This window comes from Colius striatus, chromosome 5, assembly GCF_028858725.1.
Source record: "Colius striatus isolate bColStr4 chromosome 5, bColStr4.1.hap1, whole genome shotgun sequence".
In the NCBI taxonomy this organism is placed as follows: domain Eukaryota; kingdom Metazoa; phylum Chordata; class Aves; order Coliiformes; family Coliidae; genus Colius; species Colius striatus.
Window position 1 is genome coordinate 13715448 of NC_084763.1, and position 23316 is coordinate 13738763.

The following is a 23316-nucleotide window of genomic DNA, read 5'->3' on the forward strand; positions in this document are numbered from 1 at the left end:
CTGCTTAACTAATGCAACATTTTCAACACCTGGCTGCTTTACAAAACTAGATAGCTAAGTAAAACAGGTCTAAACCAGAGTCAGTCATGTGAAATTTCTTTGTTTTGGAGAGTGGGGTGGTAGGGGTGGTGCTAGAGGTTTTCCAGATACTCCATATTTCAAAGCAGGAAAAAAAACCCAACAATGGACAGCTCTGTACCAAACCACAGGTCAATAGATTTCAATGGTCCAAGGTTAAAATTGGCCTCCAGCTAGCTGCACAGACTTATCCCACAGGTATTAAACAGGAAACTTTTAAAGCTTAAAACCAGTTACAGTTATGTGACTTATTCTTGTAAAAGTATTTTTATAATGTACATGAAGACTAGCAGCTTTCCTCCTTTGAAATGTTTGCGTTTGACACTTCCTCTGTAGCACAGCAAGTCTGTGTTTTTCTTTCTCACAGGGGCTGTGGGTTGAGTTTTGTTTTGCTATTTTGTCCTTTTTCACAAATAGAGCTGTCAGCAGCACGGGAAGTAAATGTGTAACCAGGACACATAAGAACTCTGTTCTGAGACTGCATCACTGCCCCCAGTAAAATCACCCTTAGAAACAAGAGCACTTGAGAATATCTTAGCACACAGTGAAAGGCTTTTTGCTATGGTTTCTTCTGCTGAAAAGGAAAAACATAATTCCAGTAAAAAACCCCAGAGATTGAGATGCTACAAGTATGTGGTCTCTGCTGAGCTTCCTGCTACGGCAGGCCACAACCTCTAAAAAGCAACTGTGTTTGAATTTCCGCTTTGGTGGAGACAATGCTTTTGGGCTGGGAGATAAACCTAGTTTTCTTGGACTGATATGAAAGCTAAACAATAACATATGCTCCTTTCCACCACAGCCACTCCCAAAGCTAAGGGAGTCCAGCCCAATACCAAAGGACCACACTAAGCACAGCTGGTTGCTACACAAATTGCTTTAGTCTGCTATTAGCTTCTTCCTCTGCTCCTTACGCACTGCCCTGTATCATGGCTAGTAGCTGTACTCTCCATGTATACTCTCCATTCCCAGCAGATTCAATCTCATCTATCCCCAGATGCCACATCTAGCCACCAATTCCCAGGTGGCCCAGTTTACCTAACCTCCATCTCTTGCTGGGCCCCAGAGCCTGTCTCCGCTGTCAGATGCACCACCCTCAACCAGCCCAGCTATGTAATTAGTAGTGCAGCTGCACAGCCACCAACCTGCCAGCATGCATGTGGCAGGCCACTTCTTGGCAACTATTAATCATATCTTGCATAAGAAACAGCCCTTTCATGCAGGCTAGTCTTTCCACTCCCGAACTATGTAAAGAACTAAAAAGCTTCTGACCGTGCACAGAAAAGTGAGCAAAATGAGAGGTAATTAACTCTCATGACTACAAAGGCCAACAACTTCAGCACTTGCAAAAAGGATCAGAGGCAACTGAGCTGAGAAAGAACTGTAGCAGAACAAGTATTTGCCTGGGAGCAAACACTGACAGAGTGCTTATTTTAGAATGAATAGTCATGTTAGTTAACTAGAGCTAACTACCAAACAAATAGCTCACGTTACAGCATACCGAGGTACAACAGATGCATCCTTTGATCTACTGACTGACAAACCTACTGCGGTCTGAAGGGTTCTTTTTTCCAGATATTTGAAAAAAAACCCAAAACCAACCCAATTCATCCTTAGTAGCTGGTTCTGGTTTTTGGTACAGAGTCTTTTCACTGATTAATGAAACTGGTATGAAAAAGGAACCTGAAATGGACTTACTCATTGCAGCATGAGACATTTCCATGCAGCATGAGCATGTAATTTGCAAAGAAAAAAAGAGCAACCAAATTAAGTTTTCTGTAAACCAACACGTGATTGTTAACCCTTTACTTTTATCTCCATAGGGACAGGCAAGCTTTGGTGCACTGCCTGCCCTTGCTGTTTATGACCTTTTAACACAACTGCAGCCTCTCAGCATCAGGATTTGGTCCGCTGTTTAGTGGCATGTGATCCAGCCCACCACATACCACGTGCCACTTGAAATATCAATACAATGAATATTAATCCCCCAGCTTTCAAGAAGTAGGGGAAGAGAGCTGTTTTTTGGTGTTTTTCAAAGCAGCCAAAACTCATCCTGAAAATTACAAGTAAAATGTGTTCTGATTATCACCATGCCAGTATCTTGAATCACATCTGTCATGGTTTAGGGAGGAGCTGCTTTTGCTTGGTAACAGGGGGAGGGGGCTGCAGTGCAAGCCCGGTAAAGAGTTCTCTGACTTTCCCCCGGCTCTGAGGTTCAGACCCACCTCCGGCCCGGCTGGGCCAGTCTGGCGCCCCTGCCAGCACTAGTTAATGACCACAATTTGAAATGTGTGAGGGAGATGGGAGCGCAAGATGGAGGTGACAACGTGGAGCCCGCGGCCAGGAAAGGACAGAAGGAGTGATTCCAGACCAGAGACATCTGTGTAGCCCGCGATAAGAAGTAGAGACCTCGTGCTAGAGAGGGTGAGAGCTGGAGACTCCAGGTCAGAGGGAGCGAGCAGTTTAGGCCCCAACCTGGAGAAGATGAACTGGGGTTGAGGAGCCCCGTGGAACAGCCCGTGCAGGGCTGCACGGTGTGTGGAAGACCCCGAGCAAGGGGGGCTGGCGAGGAGTACTTCTCCTCAGGAGCCTGATAAGCGGCAAGAGACATCAGGAAAGGACTGACTGCACACCCCATTCCCTGCCTCCAGCACTGCTTATGACACTGAGCTCAGGGCTCTGAGCCCAGGGAGAGAGAAGGGGTGAGGGAAAGGTGGTCTTAAAGGGCTGGTTGCACTTCCATGTTCGCCCTACTCTGTATTGTTTTTCCGTTGGATATTCCTGTTTGTTATATTTTAGTTGGAGGTGGATTAAGTTAAGTTTCATTTTCTTCCCTAAGCTGAGTAGCCTGGTCTGTCGTGCCCAGGACCATAAGCGGCAATTAAGCCCTCCCTTTGGGAGTTCCGAAGTCTGGGGTACTTAAGTCTAATCGTGGTCTTTTGTCCCTGGACGGGCCATGACAACATCTCATCTGGAAGCACACATGAATTCATGAGTAAAATATTTTTTGCATGAACTGCTTTACACTGATCACAAAATTAAGAGCTTTGAGAGGGATTAAAGATTCACCTGTCAGCTGCCATGTCCTTTAATAAGCTTCTTAATAGCTATACTGACAGAAGCAGTGTATCCCCAGTTTAGCAAATCTCTGTCCAGGTTTCAGTGCAGCTCTTGAAGGCTTGGAAAACGTATTAAATACAGTGACTCTTCTGCCTTTTTTAGGGTACTAAATAGATTTTTTTCAGACCCAGCTTTTGTGAAGTGGACAATGAAAGTATTAATTTTCAGGGGTTGCACAAATTGTGTCTGATTATTCGTTCTCTATTCAGGGAGAAATAATGTACCAAACACACATGTTGTGCTCTGCTACGTCCTGTTCTCCTACCTCCTGCCTTAGTTCAGGTCCACAGCAAGCTTTTTCCTTAGGCCTTATTCAGCTCAGTAAGCATGGTTTTAGTTGTAAAGCACTTGACAGCAGCAAGGGGTTCTCTGCCAGAGGCAAGGCAGCTGCTGACCAGTCTAACTCAGCCAAGGCATCTTAATGCTTGTTTAGCACTCTCACCTGTAACATGAAGAAGGGAAACCTCTCACCTTTCCAGATAAATATTTTTATACTTTTTGAACAGTATGCTCCTTAGGCCCGAGGGTCAACCACATCTTTATCCAGAATCATGCACAAATCATCCTTTGCTTTAATTCTGTGGGATCTCTGGATAAGACTCACCCCCCCAAGATGTTAGTGTTTAACAGCTTTTTTCAAAGTTCAAACCAACTGTAAAGCAGACTAGGTAGACTCTAACTTTGGGTCTGTAGGTTTATCTGGTTCTACCCTCCTGTCTTTCTCTGCTCTGGGTGATTCCAGGCAAGTTTCTTGCTGTTCTCTTGTGCCATCTTACACTGCTGGAGCCATGCAAGTAAGAAACTGTAATAATACTAACTGTTCAGCTTTCACAAGGCATAGCTATTTTGACTGAATTACTTTTCTGGCACAGCACTTAAAGCACCAAATGATTTGACATCTGTAATTTTATACTTGGAATAACACAAGGTATTCGGACTTCTTTTGTAAGGTAAGATAAAAGCAAACGCTACACATGTTCTCATTCTAGTGCTGCTGTCTGGCAGCTATTTGTCTAAAGAGAAAAGAAAAAGTCCTGTTACATTACAGAATATGTGGAAAAGTAAAAGCTGTGGAAAAGAAATCAACTAGCTAACTTATTCCCCTGCTAGCACTATACTGCTCCCTTGCAGCATGCTTCATAGTGTTTTGTCCAGTCTGGTTTTACAAGTTTCATGCTACTTTCATTTCTGTCTTTAATACAGTGCTGAGTCCAATGTGGTTTAGTGCTGCTTGTTTTCCTTGTCTTTCAACTAGAAGACTCAGTGCTAGAGCAGCTGTTCATACAGTGACAACTCTGAAACTACCAAAAAGAATCTGGACTCTTTCCACTGACTTCAACAGGCTTTGGATCAGGCTCGTGAAAAGATGATGAATACATTTCATGTAAGACTAAGCAGGTTACAGTTGGCAAAGTACAAGGATTAGCTCTGTACAATGCAAAGGCATACTACTGTGCGCTTCTGAAACACCAGCTAACACACTTCCATTTTCACGGAAATAAAGGGCTGGATTCATTTCTGGTGCTCTGCCACTAAGTCAATGCCACCATGCCAGGAACAAATCTCTTCTGGAACTGGCCCAGTTAGCCTCGTTGCAACTGTAACTTTCTTAAACTGGAGGTGAGAAAATGTATTTTCTAAAACTACAAAATCAATAAGCTAATGCTTTCTGCTTTTCAGTTGAAGGTTAGGTCTTTAGAGACCTATGGAATGAATATCAGGACAAACCCAATGGGTTTTGTTTCTTCCTTCTGTCAGGATAGACCCTCTTTCTTCAGAACATGAAATGGGATGTATTTGGTTTTAAATACATATATTTAGACCTTCACTTCTTGTCACCAAAACAGTTGGGCAGCCCCAAACTAGTAATTTGCACATATTTTACAGAGCACTGATACTTCAACACACCCCCAACTGTGTATGCTTTGAGTGCACAACTTCTGAAAGCTAGAAGGCCTTTTTATCAGAAATTATTTTACCAGTGGGAGATTCATTCTGAACAATACAATCAAACAAAGACAGTGGTGTGCAGTTATTCTTCCCACTCTTTCAAAGTTCACAGCAAACTGTGTCGTGTCAGAGTTAGTGATGTTCTCAGCCGCCGAGAATGCTTTTATCAACCAGACTTACTTTTTTTTTCTCTTCCTGCTCCCTCTGTTCCCTAGGGACATGGGACTTCATGGCACTGCTTTGTTGTATGATGTGTACTGTTATAACTTACACTAAAAGTATGCCATTAATGAATGGCACACTGGGTGTGTGTGTGTGTCAAGCAAATGAGAATGTTCTTTTGATCTTCTGCACTCCACTGCTGCGGCAGACAGCTAAATCTCTGTTAATGCGCAGAAGTCTGCCACCGTTTCTCGAACAATGCTGAAGGAATAATCAGCATTTCATCACATTTTGATTTTCTGCTCTTCCAGCTCAAATCTAGCTGGATGTTACGCAGTGTGTGTGTGGGGGGAAGTGGATTTTAAAATTGATTTATTCGTTTTCCAGGGGACTGGGAGGAATATATCATGTGCTTGACACTCTCCAAGGAAGCCAACAGAAGCCTCTCAAATTTCTGTTTAATTTCAAAGCAGTTGCCACACAATCTGTGAGCTGTATTTAGCTTTAGGTACAATTCAGAAACTAGTTCAAGAGAGCAACACAAGGGATTCATAGCTTTTTTTTTGAGGATACTTTAGAATCAGAACAAGCATGTTTAAAAAACATAGAGGTTTCCAAACATCGTGATAGCAGTGCTTTTTGCCTCCAATACATGAACAGCTGGGGAAAAACAAACAACCCAACTGGTTTGAGACCACAAAAGCATATTAAAGTTCATATGCAATTGCTTGTAAGACCATGATACAGAAAATCCTTGTTAACTGCTCCAAAAACTGTACTCTTACATGTGGCAGAGTGATAAAACCTGTGAATCCACCCAAGTTTCCTCAGATTGAACGACACAGCTATAAATGACCAGGGGAAGAGGAAAAAGAGGCAAAGAAGGGCCCACATTCTGTGAAAGAAAGAATTCAAACTACTGCTTAGGCAGCCAAGTTGATCCAGCAAGTCACTGTTACTCAAATGCAAGGTCAATTCTCTCAATCTCTTTCCCAGGTTCTGGGCTGCACTTGCAGCAGCTCGAGTACCCCTCTCATCCTTTATCTTAGAATTGTCCTTTGTCAGCTGATTTACCTTGCTATCCCATGGAAAGCTGTCTACCTTTCTGCTCATTTTCTTCCAGACCAATAGGTGAAGGTGGCTAATGGATGGATCCAGCACATAGAATTATAGAATTGTTTAGGTTGAAAAAGACCTTCAACATCTAGTCCGACCATTCCCTCAGCACTGCTGCAGCCACCACTGAACCGTGTCCCTCAGCCCCACAGCAACACAGCTGTGGAATACCTCCAGTGACGGTGACTCTACCACTGCCCTGGGCAGCCTGTGCCAGGGCTTCACAACCCTTTTGGGTAAGAAATTTTTTGTAATATCTAATCTAAACTTCACCTGGCACAACTTTAGGCCATTTTCTCTTATCCTTTCGCTTGTAACTTGGGAGAACAGACCAACACTCAACTCACCACAACCTCATTTCATGCTAGAACCAGTGCAAGGTAAGCAGCAGCATGACCAAGAGCAAGGATTGCCAGGACTGCCACATCTCTCTTCTGGCAATAACAAACTCTGAATTTGACACGGGGTGTCTCATGGAAGCAGTGTCATGGAAGGATTGTCATTAGAAGGGAAGTGAGAATCAAAGGGAGAAGTATAACAAATATGGGTCCTGATGGTTGCTGCTTTGGAGGAATGTGGACATAAGGATGCAAACTAGAGGGGCAGGAATCCCTTCTGTCTGCAGAGGAGTGCATGGGTAGAAAAAAGTATGTGTGTGTGCAGCAGCTGCAGCACAACCAGGAGCCAGAGGATGTATATGCAAATAACCGCATAGCTCCCCCATGAAAGTATGGGGCTGACTGCACAGAGTCTTTGTAGCTGCACAGTATGTGTACATCAAGTCTGTTGCTTCTGAAGAGTTTTGCACTTACTGTGCATGGCTGAGCAGCACAGCACACAGAGCTGCTCTTGCTAGGCTGCTTCATATTCTGTAGCTGCAGTGCATGCTCACAGTGCTCATGTCCAGAGTTTCCAGTTGCAATGAGTTCAGAAATATCTGCTCCCTACAGCCACCAGACATCTGGAAAGCCTGAACAAATTTATGAAGTCCTCAAAACCTACCTAAGTGGGATTTCAAGAAGGAAAGAGCAAATGTGTGTGGGGAAAAAGAAGCCTGCAACATCAAGAAAATCCTTCACTACCTGTAGAAAAGCAAACAGAGGACAAGAGAAGTTTTGGAATGCCTGTTCTGACGAATTGAAAACAACGCTGGAGCTCGACTCCCAACTTCTTCACCTGTCTTCTCTCCTAACTTGATTTACCATATCTCCATTTGCAAGAAATGAGGACATACTTCCACATATTGGAAATACGAGAGGTGTCTTGCAGTGCAGCTTCACAAACGTTCCTGTTACTGCAGCCACTACAGAAGCTGCATAAGGAAATTAATTCAGGTCTAGACACCCGTGGAGAAAATAACAGTAAGCAAATAAAAGGCTATGCACTAATGTGAGAATCCACCCTTCTTGCTCCTTTATATGGCATTGGCTTATAAAATTAATTACTTGAATACCTCACAGAGACACAATACTTAATATTTGTTAAGTGCTTTGAAATTCTGACTAATACAGTGTGAAAGTGATGTCAGTGGTGTTGCTCAAGCAGAATGATGGAAAGGTATCTATTCAGTCTCATTTAAAAAGGGGAATGGAGATGAAGATGGTTTAGGAAAGCATCTTAAAACTCTTATTATTTTTATTTTATTCTAATGAAAAAGGGAGAACTGCAGAGGAGAGGAGCTCAAACGACTTCCAGAGGAATTTACTGTGTGCATTAACTCATGCAAAATCAGAGGGTAAGTGCCTACAGCAAAATCCTGGCTCCAGTCAAGTACACGGAAAATGTTTCACCACCACTGTCAGTGAGGTGAGGATTGTTAGCTTTGTCATCATTTCCAAGAGAGGCATCCAGCATCCCGTACACAGCTTGGCAACTTTGCAAGGTTGCTTGTTTACAGTTTAGGTTCAGGAAATGACCTCACCAAGCCAGTGCACGTTTAGCATGTAAAAGCAACTGCTCAGCTTCTAATCATCTTTCTACTACATCGACGTTTTCAGTAAGTCTTTCCATTCTGTTAATGAATCTGGACCTGAGCTATACATTGAAGTTGGTGGCAAATAGAATTAAATTAAATGGAAGCAGTGTGGAGATCTCTGTAGATTTTGTAATAAAGAAGGGAAGAAAACACCCTGTTTAACAGTGGTTGTGATTCATACACACCCCTGGAGTTCTGTTAATTTACTCAGAAGCCTGTGGAATTTGTAATTAATTCCCAAGTAGAAAAAAAGAGAAGTAACAAAAATTTGGACAACTTATGTTTCAGAATTAGTTCTCAATACCTAGCAGGATACAGACAGGGTGAAACATGCTTCTCACCACTTTTGGGTTGTTCAGAGTTAGCATATTTTTTAACTTGAAGCTTTGCACTCAGGAAGCTCCAAGGAGAAAGGCTATAAAGAGTAGCAGGTGATAGGTATCAGAGAAAGTACCTGGGATGTTCTAGTACAAAGAGGAGTCATTTTGCAGCAGGAGTCTACAGCCACCTTTAGGTAGGAAACTAAGTGAAAATGTGCTATGATATAATGCTTTGATTTATTTTGTTTAAGAAAAGGACTGAAGACTGTTGTTTGGTGTATATGGGCTTCATGGTAAGATATTATTTGCCTTTTTCTAAGTGGCCTGTGATGGCTTCTCCTTGAGCTTCTCCTTAATGTACTCCTATACAGCACAGGGAGGTAAATAATCTTTTAAGGTAAGATTTCCAACTATGCTACCTATAGGAATGTTGCAAACCAGCCCTTCCAAAGAACCTTTGTGCCCAGACCAAATGTAATGACAGTTACACATAACAACTTTTTTTCTTCACCTGTGCTACTATGGTGTATCTTTTTAACTCTGCTGCAGGTTCAGAAAGCTTGTGCCTTTTGGTTTTCTCTCTCAGTGCTTGTAAAGCTCTGCGCACAAATATACATACCTGGTAAAACCTAAGGAAATGTTCCTGGATGCCAGGATTAAGCTCAGATAGCTGCAGCTTTAATAACTCACATGCAGTTCTCTGCTTTCTATTTAAGGGAGGATTTTCATAAACTTGTTGCAGCAGCTCACGCTGTAGCTCTAAGTGCCAACATTTGCTTTCCAGTCCTAGTAGAATAACAACAGAATTCTTCCATCTAAATTCAGTAGTCAAAATTGGTTGTATGACCTACATCATGTTGTATCTCTCTGGAGCTCAAGGAGAGGTGATGCTAAGGGGACAAAGCAAAAATTTAAGCCTCAAACTTTTATTGAATGAAACTTACATGTGAAAACAGTTCCATGTCACTTGTTTAGATAGCTAGGCTATGTCTCTTTCCTCTGAATACTCATTAATAACATACTTACTGGACAACTAATCCCATCAAACACAGTAAATGTTTCTTTAGAGTCCATCTTTATTACAATTGGAGATAATGGTGCACAGGCAACATAGAGGAAAAATGATTCTGTCAACTGCTTGGCAAGGCTGCTCTCAGAGAAGGCCACTGAAAAGATGCTTCCTATGTGTCTTGGAGAAGTGTGATTTTGTAGACAGGCCAAAAGAAAATGGTATAGGAGATCAAAGTGTGCAAGGCTGTGTATGCAAGTCAAAGACTTTACTTGGTGATGTCTGCATTGAGCTGACAAGATCTGAAGAGACTCTAAAGACAATACTGCTCCTTATTTTAAGACTTTGGAAAAAAAATGGTGCTGCTAAAGAAGGCATTTCATGGTTTGTTCTCCTCGCTGGGTGTCCATCTACATTATCCTTAGCTTTTTACACGGCTAGCTTGGACTTTCTCCTACTGGCTTGTACGGTTTTTTCCCAGTAGGCTGAAGAGCAGCCTAGCAGCAATTTCTAAAACTGCACATCTGTATGGAAAGCATCTGAATTGTCTCAAAGCACATGTCATCAAGCCTGATTGCTCTTACCTAGAATACTTTCCAGGTTATTGCAGGCTCTTGCTGTTCTCTAATCTTCTACCCTGTGTTTCTGTGCCTGGCTTTTATGTTAACATTACTTTCATGCCTCTCTTATGCCATGGACAGGACATAAATCCCTGCTTGACTGTTAATTTGTGTCTTATGCAAGACTTCTACTTGTCAAAGTGAACTCTCATTAGGCAGTCTAGTATCTATAAATGTCTCTGCATTCTGAGTATCTTCTCCTGCCTCCTAGGTACCCTATGTACATTTCCCAGCCTCAGGAGAATGATTTTTCATGTTATATTGAAATGAATCTTGTTCAGAGTAGCATGCCTTTTCAAGCAGTCCAGATCTTGGTGTACCACCCTGTTATTTACACCTTCAATTTGTGGTGTTCATCAACACCACACAACCAGTTATAGAGACCCTAGGGTGGTAAAAGACTGGAAAGCACTGGCCTGAGGCCTTTCAGACTCTTGTTAGATGTCTGTTGCATAAAACTTCCCTGTGGATATTCCTGTTCCTTATGGATTTTCTATCTGCAGGAGTTCAATACATCAATTTCTAATTATTTTAATGCTGGACTGATCTCCCTTGCAATTACTAGAGGCTATATTTACATCAGGAGTAAGTATAGGTCTGTGCATCAAAATACCCGATGCTGAGGGCTGTGCTCCCACTATGTAGGTTGTGTGTCTGTGGTTTGTTTAGACTAGCTCTTGCCTGCTGTCATGGACTTTTCCACATCTTTAGTTCTGTAGGGTGTTGGGCATTCTCCTACAGTGAACCCTTTGGTGGTACATCTGGAAACTTCAAGTCAAAGTGCAGTATACGGAGATAATTTGCTTTAAAAAGCACGCTCTTGGCTCTACAGTGAGAATCTACCCTAGTGCTGGAGCACAGAAACACACTGGGAGATTGCTGCTGTCATTTCTGAAGTTAATCCTCATCTGGAGGAGGTACACAGGGACAAGGAAGATTTCTATCTTTTTGTTAGTTAATGGAAGAAGCTTACAAAGCTGCTCTTCAAAACACATACAGCTACAGGTAGGGAAAAAGAAAACATTCCCTTTCCCATGTGCCTTCAGTTTGATCCAGGAGAGGTCTAACAATGTGACAGCAGACCAATTTTTAGGTAACAGATAACCGAGCATACTACATTTAGTGTAGTGATCTAATTAATAGCAAAAGTGACTTTATTTGCTGTAGCGAGGGGTGAGAAAGCAGAGCAAATGCCTCCAAATGACTTGTGGAGTACTGAAGATATGCAGAGTATTCTGAGCGCTCTGGAAACAGGGACTATGTATTATGCTGATGTATGCAATCACTTAATGAAAATATGTAAATACCAAGAAAAGCAAATTACTCTTAACCATGGGGTAGTGGATCTGTGTGTGTTTTAAATACAACTGTTATTACTGCTGTGCAGTTGTTAACCAAAAAAAAACCCCACTGCTGCCACCCCACCAGATGAAAGTATTCTGTCACCTAACAAAAGACACTCTAATAACAGAAAGCATCCCTGAAACACACTTAAAAGCAAATGCCAGTGTTAATTACTGGTGGTGATTTTCAAGTTGCTCACTACAGGGAAGAGACTGAGAAGCAATGCTGAACTGACAATTGGAATCGTGTCAGTAAAATTTCAAGTTTTCTTTCCAGTAACTCTCCAGAAGTACATTCTCAAATACTCTCTATTTCTTATGATATGCTGAGTAGAAAAAAAAATACAAGACTGCATCTTCAAGAAGTTTGCTTTGTGGTCATGTAACTGCTGCTTACTTCCAGAAACTGAGAAACAATCCAGTGCAACTTCCTCAGTTAGGCAAAATCATAGCTCAAAACTGTAGACTGAGTCACTAATGGCACTATAGACAAACAGAAAAATCCAGCTAAGTCCTTTCCTCTCCCCTCCCCCTTGCTTGAATATGCATGCATTTCAAGATAAGTGTTTGAGCACTTGAGTTGTTGACTTCTGTTTCTGTGTCACTTTTACAGTTGGGAGTTGGATAAGTGGTAAAGTGTCTGCACTACAGCATGCTAGACCTGATGTGGCCTTCAGATCCGCAGACCTAGAGCTCCCTTCTAATTCTCAGAACCACAAGTTGAGCTGCTGCCAAGTCACCCCTGGAGCTGCAAACTAGGCAAGGTAGTACAGGCAACTGAGGGAAACTCGTGTGCAATAACGATGCTCCCATAGAGCTGTGTTGTTTAACAGGTAAGTTACAGTCACTTGTGCTGGCTAAACTGTGGCAAGATTTAAAAGGTCAATTGCCCCAAGAGCCACCTTGTCAAGGCGTGTCTCTCAAGGTACCTGAAGTGTAGCGAAAACAACCCCCAGCGTTTGTTCTTCCTCCAGCCTGATTTTATGTTGTGGTCACAGCTGCAAAGGTAAGGATATTATTTTGCTCCTTTTGCTCCTCTGGCATTGAGTCAAAGCCAGAAGTTTGTATTAGAAAAGTGGCCTGGAAAGTACTCTATTAACAGATATGCAAAGCTCTGACTTCTGGGGAATAAACAGCTTTGAAGTACGATACATGCAGCAATAATCCATGCACACTTCATTAATTTCAGAACTGCAACAGCAAAGTACTACTTAAAAAAAGCTCTAAGATAGTAATGAAGGGTTTGGAGGGTATTTTTTTTTTTAATCCCAAAAGCTCCTTATCTCCATTTTCCATGTTTTTTCATTCACTTTACAGTAGTCTAAAATAAAGCTCACCTAACAAAAAAAATGGCACATTAAGTTTGACTAACCTCTTCACCCCCTCTTAATGAGAGTCCTTTCTTCCTCAGAGGAATAAATGCAACAACTCTAGAATTGCTGCATTGCTTGTTTAAGATAACTTTTCTTTGCCCTTTGTGTTTAGTAGAATTGGGCTGATTTTGGATATTTCAGCACTTTATTATGTTGAGATACTGAGGGCAGCAAGTCTTGCCAAGTCTTAACTAAGAGAAAAAGTATCTTTAAGCACTAAGCTGCCAGAAAGACAGTATTTTGTTATCTGTCAACATGCACGCATCTCTCTCTACCACACCCCCAGCCAAGTTTGAGAACCCTTAACGTGGGCCACTGCACAATATGAAACACCAGTTTACAGCTCAAATTTCAGTCAAACCTTAGACTCAAACTAAAGAGTAGGTACAGTTTAACACTGCATTGAAGTGCAGCTGTAAGTTGCTGCTGGAAAGGGTGCTCGCTTCCCTTTTCCTCCCTTTCTGCTGGGCTGTGCAGCTGTATGCATATGTCCAGAAAGCTGTGGTGCACTGGAAAACCAGCTTTCAAAAAGCCATCTGATCACCAAACCCGACAGAGGCACAGCACGATGCACAGCTGGGAAGTGGAAGAGGGCCACCTTGCTGCCACAGCCTGCTAGTACTTCAGCCCGTGAGATCGGCCTAAGGAGGAAGCTCTTCTTGTTTGTTTGGTTTCACCACTTTACCAAAAACGGCCTCTAAAAGAAAGAATCCGGCCCACTATTATACCTCATGCTACATGCTTCCTTCTTGCACTTTAAGAGTTGGTGTGAGTCAGCGTAAAGTAATTGAGTCAAAAGCAACTAGGCTAGGAAGCATGAGGAAACAACTTCACCAAGAAGTGGGAACAGGGAAAGCCTTGTCCAGTTTAGTGGTGAGAGTAGTCTTGAACTGGAGAGTTTCCATTTTTAGAGAGAGAATCAGCCATTCCTTTTCTTTGCCACATCAGAATATGAAACCTGCTCATAACAACTTGATCAAGTTGTACTTGAATAACAAAGTAAATTTCATGGTAGTTTTCCTGCTAAGTGGATAGGTTACTGCACTGACTGGTGATTCCCTTGCCCTCCTTTAAGGAGAGCTGGCAGTGCTCCCCTGGGCAGCAGCGGCTCTGGAATGATAGTGTGTGAAACCAGCACTACAGTAGCCTGAGCATTTCCAGTGATCAGGCTTTGTTTATAGCTTGCTAGATAAATTTGCCTTGTACTAAAAGCGGGTGAAGTGTAATTAAAACGCCGTTACCATTAACTCGGTCCCGCACTGCAAGACGGTGTACGTGTAATTCCTGCACTCATACCGCCTCTCAGGGGTCTGAGCACCTGCTGCGCTGCCCTCCACAGGGCCGCGCCAACCACTCAGTGCCCCCGTTTCCAGCCCCACCGCCTTCTGAGTATCGGGTGCCCCTCTCACGGACCGCAACAAACCCACCCCGCGGCCCCCTCCCGCTCCGCCGCCATTTTGTGCGGCGCCCACGCGGGATGACGGGAGGCGGCGGGTCCCGCCCTGACGCCCGTCACCGCGCCCCGCGGCCCATCCCCACTCACGGCAGCGGCGGCCTGCGCGGGCCTCAGGCGCGGGCAGCGGGCTCCGCCATTGTGGCGGCCGGGGGCGCTGCGGCAGGGGGCGCTGCCGGGCGGCGGAAGCGCCGACGGAGGGGCCCGTTGCCGGCTGCGGGAGGGGCCGGCGGGTTCCTCGGATTGTGCGTCGGCGCTTGTGCCGGAATTTGCGAGTGGCCCGCAGCCGTGGCCTTGGCGGTGGAGCTGTGGTTCCCAGCTCGCTGCCATGCCGAACCGCAGGCCTACCTGTAACCCTGGTCCCCTCAGCTCCGTACTGATAATCCTGAACACTCACTCCTAAACTCGCTGCCTTGTTCGGAGAGCCACTCTCTTCGTGGTGTTTTATTACTTTTCCAGGCCAAGACCCAAACAGAAGCGCCATAAAACACCCTTATGGATTAAAACTGAAAACCAAATTATTTCCAGCAATCCTCAAATAAAACACTCTGGATCTGATCTGATTATCTGATTCCATACACCAATATGCCTATTTATCTTCATTACTGCTGTCTTTAGCCTACCTTTTTTTATCCCAAACTTATCCCTCATCATTGTACCCCATACACTGATGTCCCTGTCGGAGTTTATTTAAGAGAGCTGTCCAGAGCTGTCACTGAGCTCAACACTTGGGCAGTGGCATTTTAAAGTGGGCATGAGCGCTGCTAGATTATAGGATTCTGAGCCCTAGCTGCAGTTTTTTATTTCACCTGAAATTAGACAGTGAGTATACCAATAATTTCGGAGTATGGTCCACTGCTGTTTCTTAGTGCATCGTACTTGCTTTGATATTTATTGTGTGTCCTGGCTGAGGACTTGAACCGGGCGTTCTCAGGGCTGTTGCCAAGCCAATCTGTTCTCTTACCCAAGTAGTTTCCAGCTTCTTATTTACACTTTCTGGCATACCACTGTGGTTTAGTAGAATATTACTTGCTATTGAATTATCCCAAATTAAACTGTTTCTTCCCATGGAGGGCTTCCTGTGATTGCTACTCAACCCTGTTGTCAGAATGATGATTACATTATTTAGCATTGCTTAGTTGTTCCTGACAAAAATCATTGCAAAGTGAGAGGTTGCTAAGTTGTAACTGAAGTTAATGAATATATCTACTTGCTAGGACTCGTAACAGTTGTAGAACTATGGAAAGTGGCAGCAGAGAGAAACATGGTGTGGAAAGACAATCAGCAGAACAAAATGATGTGCAGATATGGCCAAAAAATAAGCAATGAGAAATAAAGGACAAAAAAGAGAGTGGGTGGCCCAGCCTTGTGGGAACTTTTCCTTTGCTCCTAAGAAGCTCTATTAAGAGACTGTTTTATGTACAAAGCTACAGGTTTTTTAACTTCTTCTCACCTCATGCTTTTTCACTAATATCCCTTCTTTGTGGGAACTGATTGCCTTTGCCTTCAAGGGTTGTCTGACTCCTACATACCTCATTACTCTCTGAAAAATCCATTTCATACATTTCAGACCTGGAGAACGATTTTGTGCCAAAAGCTTGTCTATGTTTCCCAGCCATAGCCTGTGTTGGCCTAACTACCCCAGCAGGCCTTCTCCTTGTGGTTTTGCAATGAGGTAAGCTGTACAATACTCATCCAATTTTGGTAGACTTGTATTGGTATTGAAAGGTATTTATTTGTAGATACTGTCTCTGATATTTCCATATAGAAAAAGAAACACATTGTGTAAAGACATCAATACCTCAGTAGAGTTATGCCCATGCTAGGGGCTCCTGCTTCTTCCAAGGGTAGTGTTTCCCCCTGCCCACCGTCACCACACTGGTGACCCTAGCTTCTCTTGCCATGCTGGCCACTCATCTCACAGCCACAAACGGCCCCTTGAGAGCCCATATCTCTTTCCACCTCTGCAGGAAGCACTCTCGCTGATACCATAGAAGCTGGTACTTTAAAGAACCCTCAGACTTTGTTCTAAGTGCACAGGAGATCCCTCCACCTAATGTGCATATGGTGTCTTTCATCAGCTGAAGCTTCTATTACCCTGTTACATACATATACATTGAATTTCCCAGAATGATTACACATACGCATATGCATTGGATTGGTAAGGATCTCTTTTGATGGTCCTTTGTGGTCACAGAGACCTCTGCCTGTATTTTTGTGATTGTGCTATGGGTGAACTCTTAGTCTTTATTTCTTTTAGAGCAACTTCTTGTAGGTTGAGATACCGTGATCATTTATGCTTCAAGTTTCACAGTGTTCCTACCTGATTAGCCTCATTGTTTCAGGCATAGCCTCATAATGTTGTGGGAATTTCACAACTACCTCCTTAATATACCAGCTAACAGCTAATTTTACGTTCAGCATTAAAAAAAAAGTTAATATCCTAAGGTATCATCCCACCCCCAAAATCTTGACCAGGCCTGGAGTCTAATGAAATTTTGGGTTGGTTATTGAGCCACCTGAATAAATGTCAGAGCTCAAGGCTGTATACAGGGGTAGTGGTTTTGTGTGGCCAGGTTTTGGTAGCAGGGGAGCTACAGAGGTGGTTTCTTTAAACAAAGAGCTGCCAGAAGCTTCCCCTGTATCTGGCTGGGCCAGTGCCAGTCAGTTCTAAGATGAACCCACAGCTGACCAAGGCTGAGCTAATTAGAGATGGAGGTAACACCTCTGTGATTAATGTATTGGAGAAGAAGCTGCCTTACAGATGCTGAACTGCAGCAGCAGCAGCACCAGGGAGTGAGAATGTGAGAACATCTCTGCAGACACCAAGGTCACTGGAGAAGCAGGGGGAGCAGGTGCCCAGGCACAGGACAGCAGAGACTCCCTGTGACCTGTGGTGCAGCCCGTGGTGAGGCAGCTGTCCCCCTGCAGTCCATGGAGGGCACAGGGGAACAGAGATCCACTTGCAGTCTGTGGAGGAGCCCACGCTGGAGCGGGTCAATGCCTGAAGGAGACTGTGACTGTGAGAAGCCCACAGTGGAGCAAGTTTCTGGCAAGGCCTGAGAACCCATGGAGAGAGGAGCCCACGCTGGACCAGTTTTGCTGTCAGGACTTGTGACCCTGTGGGGGAACCCACACTAGAGCAGTCTGTTCCTGAAGGACTGTTCTCCCTGTGGATGACCCACATTGAGGTAGTGTGTAAAGGGATGCAACATGGGAAGGACCCACGTTGGAGAAGTTTGCGAGGGACTCTGTCCCACGGGAGGGACCCCACACTGTAGCAGTGGGAAGTGTGAGGAGGCCTCCCCCTGAGAGAAAACGGGGCAAAGTCCATCTGCAATGAACTGACTGGAACTCCCATCCCCCTGCTCCACTGGTGGTGGACAAGGGAGAGACCCAAGAAGAAGGAGATGTTTTAAGGTTTGGTTTTATTTCTCATTTCCCTTCTCTGTTTTGATTGTTCATTAGTAAATCAAACAATTTCTCCCCAAGTGAGTCTGTTTTGCCCTTGAAGGTAACTGCTGAGTGATCTCCCTGTCCTTAACTCAACTCAGGAACCTTTCATTATATTCCTGTCTCCCCTCTCCAGTTTAGTAGGGGGAATGATACAACAACTTGGTGGGCATTTGGCACCTAGTGAGGGCTAAACCACCTTAACAGGGATGAAACAGCAAGTGGTTACCTGACTGGTTGTTGTGTCCTCCTGTTTGACTGCATGTTGCCACTGCCACCTGGTTTGGGGACCTGATACATCTGGAAAGTAGTTTTCTTGTATTTTTTTTTTATAAGGTTAGTTATGAGATCAGACAGGTCCTGCATCCTGTAGAACATGTGGCTGTACAAATGGGAGCACAGTTACTGAATCCAAAGGCTCTGAGTTACATCTGCCTCTAATTGCTCCCATATGCTTTCTTTTGTATGCTCTGCTGTTGGTTATGGTTTCCTATCCCGTGCTAATCCATTTAGTACATTATCCTAATCATACAGTCACGTGCTAGTCTTTAGCAGTCATATATGTTAAAGTCATGATGTGTATCTTTAAATACCATATGTCCTGGCTTGCCAATCCTTCTTTATACAATACCACACATGTATTGCAGACTTTCATTCATGCCTTGAGTGACTTTAAACTTCCTGCTCATTGGTCTTGTATGATAATTATTCAGTTACACTCTGGAGCTTCTCCTTATGGCAGTTGTGTAGTAACTGTAATTAGAGTTGCTGGTAGATCTGTGCTTTAGCCTGTGGGTATACAATATGTTTGACAGGGGCAAGTAAAGAATCTTGGAACATCTTGTGATGTGTTTGAAACATCCCAAGTTCAGATGAAGTTATGTTAGACCATGTAAGTTCTGCACAAGTTAAAACTCCTTAAGTGGCTCAGAAAATGTGACTCTGGAAAAGCAACTGTAGCTGGGAGGAGGCCAAGTGAATTCCTGAAGTCTTGCTGTCGGGGGAGTTAACTGGTCAGAAGAAATGAGTAAGAAAAAATGGGAAGAAGGGTGTATCGCTCTTACAGTCCTAACTTGCAGAATTTCAGGATAAAGAAGTTAAGGAATCTAGAGCTGCACTGAATTTTTGAGCTTTATGAGGAGAGGACAGAGTACTTAAGGTATTACTACATGCACATAGCACGCACCACGATTTGTCAGAAACAGTTTAAAGTGAACACATTTGGGTGAAAAAAATAGTTGCTTATCTTTCCAGAGTTATTTCTACTTTATGTCTGAGATGAATGTGTACAGAATTTGATCCTTTGTACCTCTAGTCCCCACGTGACACAGTTTTAGGTTCTACCATAGTCTGTGAACGGCAAACATGATAAAGAAGGATCTGTGGAATTCAGACCATTCTCACTTCATACACTCTTTATTGGGGAAACTCCTGACCTGGGGGGAAAATAGCTGCACCCTCCCAGGTTTTTATCTTCCAAGCTATGAATGAAGCAGCTTCAAGTCCTGTTGCTGCAGATAAGAAACAGAAAGAGGGAAGGAGTAGGACCTCGGTAAAAAAGTGGCTCTCCAAGGAAAAGCTAGTGCTTAAGCACGGTATGTTGTGGGCCAGGAAGCAATCCCTGTAGGATAGGAGATAGTCTTGAATAAGAGCTTGTGTAACACCTGGTGTGGGCTGTCCCTGGGCTTTCTGTATACCACCTGTAACATAAAGCAAAGCTGTGAGCAGAAGAATTTCGTGTGTTTGGCACTGCTGAAACTTCCGCACAGCCTCAGCCTGCGGCATAAGCCCGAAGGATGCAGTTCGGCGGGCATCGGCACTGCTGATGCTCCGGTGTCTGCAACCCACCGCAGGACTGAGCTCCAGCAGCGCCTGGCAGCGGTGGCGGCTACCCCAGAGTGGTGTCAGCCCCTTGCTAGCCACGTGCCGCTCGCTCGGTGCTCTGCAGGTGACGGCTCCCAGGCCAGCGGCCGCGCCAGCCCCTGCGCCGCTGCAGCCCGCCCCTATAGTGTCCTTATTGGATTCCCGGCCAAGGGGGTGTTGCTGCAATGATAGCTGCAAGGGAGCGGTGCGCTGATATGCTGCAGCCGCAGACGGTGAGTGAGAAGGAGCTGAAGGGAGCGGAGGATTATTAATCAGGATCACGTTTCTCTTCTGTGAGCTGAAGAGGTTAGTGACTATTGTTTAATCCCCGGTAACTGTAATTAGGATTTGGAAGCATCGCTTTCGTCTTCTGTGTGTCCTTCCCCCTCCCCCCTTCCCAAGACTGCCTGCCTCCAGCGTTTCCCCCTCGGCTGTGGAGAAGTGGGGAAGTCCTACAAGTCACGTTGTCCTAGCTGCTCCAAAGACACGAGCGGGGTCAAGCCAGCCCGCGGGGAGGAGGAGAACAGAGAGAGAAAAGAGAGGGAAAAAAGAAAGAGAGAGAAAAGGGAAAAGCCCTTTGTTTGGGAGAATGTCCAAAATGCGGGGAGGAAGACTGTTAACTTGTGGATGATGTGGCGGTAGCCAGGTAGCATCCTTCGGTAGCCAGAGCACTTCATGGTGAGAGTGTGAGAGGTCATTTAAAACCTTTCCTACAAAGTGCCTTCTGGGCCTGTTTTTAGAACGGCTGAACTTCCTCCAAATCGCTCTAAAAGCCATGTTTACTGCAGGTGTTTGACACTCCCTTCTGAAACAGCATTAACCTTGCCATACCTCACTTTACCTATGTGTAGAGTGGGGAGGAAAATATTTTCCTTCTGTAAAGGAATGTGGTAGAGCTGTATTCCAGACAGCCTTTGGTGGGAGGAAGGTAATTCTTACGTTCTCAGATATAGTACAGAATCCACGTGTAAAACACACTATTAATAATTACTTTATGCTGTAGTCACAGCTACTACCAATCTCTAACTGTCTTAAAAAAATAAAAGACAGGCTCAATCTTTATATAACTGTCCTGGCATCCTGCTGAGCTGTGTTGGATGTGGTTCAAAAAAGTCAAGCTAGTGTTAATTAGGGAAATAGTTTATTGAACTAATTTTGTGTGAAGTCATTTTTATCAAACTCTTTGCATTGGTTTGCCAAGTTAATTTTCCTGGAATGAGAATAGTCATTCAGCTGTTGGTTCTCTGATTGAAGATGGGAATACAGAATGCCACTGTGCCAAAAATCCATAACAGTGTTTGAGCATCTTTCTGCCATTTGTGTCGATAAATGGGAAAACAAAGACAAATTTGTTATGATAATATAAATGTATCTTGAAGTTCAGTCTTCACAAAACAAAGAGCAATAGGTAAATATTTAGAGTTATTTTTTTGGCACATATAAGAAAGCCTCAGTTCAAGTCTTAATAAAAACTATTGTCGCAAGCAGTCCATACAACTTAAAGATATTCACTAATGGGCAGTAAAATGTTAATAATTGATATAATTCTTACTACTGAATCAGGGAACTTCCCTAATACTGGAGGCCTGATGGTTCTGGACTTGTCCTCCTGAGTTTACATGCACATGGTCAGTAAACTTTTTTTCCTCACAGTTTCTTTAGGCATTGAATTGAGTTTGTGAGCAACTGAAGTTTAAGTCATTGAGGTATGGTTTGTGTTATCCTTAAAGGAGTGGCAATGCTTATTTTGAATAGCTAAAAAGATGAATCAGTCTTTGTAGTTTTCCACTTCTTATTTTTACCGTCCTTATTTTCTGAGTTGTTGTGCTAACTAGATATTTGAACACCCGCTACTCATCCCCTCCAACAAAAACCGCAGCAACTCCGAAAGACCTCCACATTCAGCTCTGGTAGACTTCATTTTAAATGTCAAAGGGACAAACTGTTGTGGGGTTTTTTTAAATGAACGATGTTTTCTGTATTCACAGACTTCAGAAACTAGGCTCAGCAGACAGAACAGGATGAGGGCCGCTTTCATCTCTGCTCTAAAAATGAACAGTCTTTGTCAAAACAAGTGAAGATGGACAGATAAATTAACTCACTAGTTCTCAAATTAAAATGGGAATCACATCCCATCTTAGACTTTACTGTTAGCACTTCAGTGACATACAGGAGTGGAATGCACACTGGCATTTTTGCTTCTAAATGATGACTCTGAAGTTGCCTCAGTTCCATATGGCTTATAGAGAGGATGTTGCACTGCATGTTGTACAGAATTGTTGTAGGAAGCTTCAGAGAGTGTTTTCCATTACCACTGGTGTTGTCCATAGAAGCTCATCCTTGACTAGGTAAGCAACAGTCAGGCAACCGAAGATAAAAACAAACCAAAGCTGTAAAGAAGTGGAGTATCTATCATCAACAGCTTAGATAGATGTGTTGGAGTTGCAGTGGGAGAAATCTCACCAGGGAAGGAGTTCCTGTGTTTGACACAGTGGTAGAGTAACATCAACATGTATAGGACTAGGGTTAACGTTTTCGTCTCTAGTTTTTAGGCAACCTTGGATCTTTCTGAAACTTACACTGTAGTGCTCAGTGCAGTCAAACTGCACTTCACTGTTAGGCATCGAAAAGGTTACTGAGAGGGGAGGGAATGCAGCTTGGGGAAGAAAAACAGTCTGAAACCTCAGGTTAGCAGCTTAATCCTGTAGTTAAGCCAAAACTCTGGATGTATACATGTTGTGTTGTAACTTAGTAGAACAAAGGTTGCTGAGGGCCTGTCCCTCTCCTCTGGAGCTAGCCTTGAGCCGTGGAGAGTGTTCTCATGCGTGTTCCTGTGTGACCTGATCTAGGTGGACCTGCTTCTGCAGGGAGGTTGGACTGGATGATCTCTAAAGGTCCCTTCTAACCCTACCATTCTGTGATTCTATGTAAGGCCAAACTGTTGGGTTTACATCTTGAAACTTTATAAAATAAGTGCAACTGTAATAGAAGTGTATATCTGACCTATTTCTTCTCTACTAAGCAAAAAGAGCTTTGGCTTTTTGTTTAAATGTTCCCTGGACTAATGTTTGCAACCAAGAGTCAACTGTTCTAATTAGAAAGCATTGCAGAGAACACACCTGACTGGGAAAGATAATGACATTTGCGAAGCCTGTTGTTCCAGATGAGTGTGATTCACCACTTTAACAATATGAGTTCAACAGTTAACATAAGAGAAGCTTCTCCCTTTTCACCTCTACCCACTACCCCCCACCCCCTTTTTTCCTCTCAGTATAGCATTATAAACTAGTTAGACTTTGTTTGGAGCAACTAGTGTTTCTGTTATAGTATAGTAACTATCCTAAACACTAAATTAAAGGCTGCATTACACTGGCTAATAAAGTAAGCCATGCTTATTGCTCAGATAATGTTGCTGTGTTTATTAGCTTTCCCTCTTAGTGAACTGTGTAGGCAGAAAGGGATCTTTGTTGTCGTTACCTTTGTT

General features: G+C 43.6%; 2 protein-coding genes across 9 annotated transcripts in view; one reads left to right on the plus strand and one right to left on the minus strand.

The window, feature by feature from the left end:
• LOC104562438 (cytochrome c oxidase assembly factor 1 homolog) overlaps positions 1–14693 on the minus strand; it is a 53024-nt gene extending 38331 nt beyond the window's left edge. For 4 of the 6 annotated variants that reach the window (XM_061997367.1, XM_061997361.1, XM_061997363.1 and 1 more), the window contains exon 1: positions 14607–14693. The gene's annotated coding sequence lies outside the window, so the exon portion shown is untranslated. The remainder of the gene's footprint in view (positions 1–14606) is intronic. The other 2 variants (XM_061997368.1, XM_061997364.1) reach the window with 2 other exon arrangements.
• BLVRA (biliverdin reductase A) overlaps positions 8090–23316 on the plus strand; it is a 43708-nt gene continuing 28481 nt past the window's right edge. Inside the window, exons 1-2 of one of the 3 annotated variants that reach the window (XM_061997360.1) lie at positions 8090–8158; positions 12304–12523. The gene's annotated coding sequence lies outside the window, so the exon portion shown is untranslated. Of the gene's footprint in view, positions 8159–12303; positions 12524–16290; positions 17937–20014; positions 20139–23316 lie in introns of those variants that run through there. The other 2 variants (XM_061997359.1, XM_061997358.1) reach the window with 2 other exon arrangements.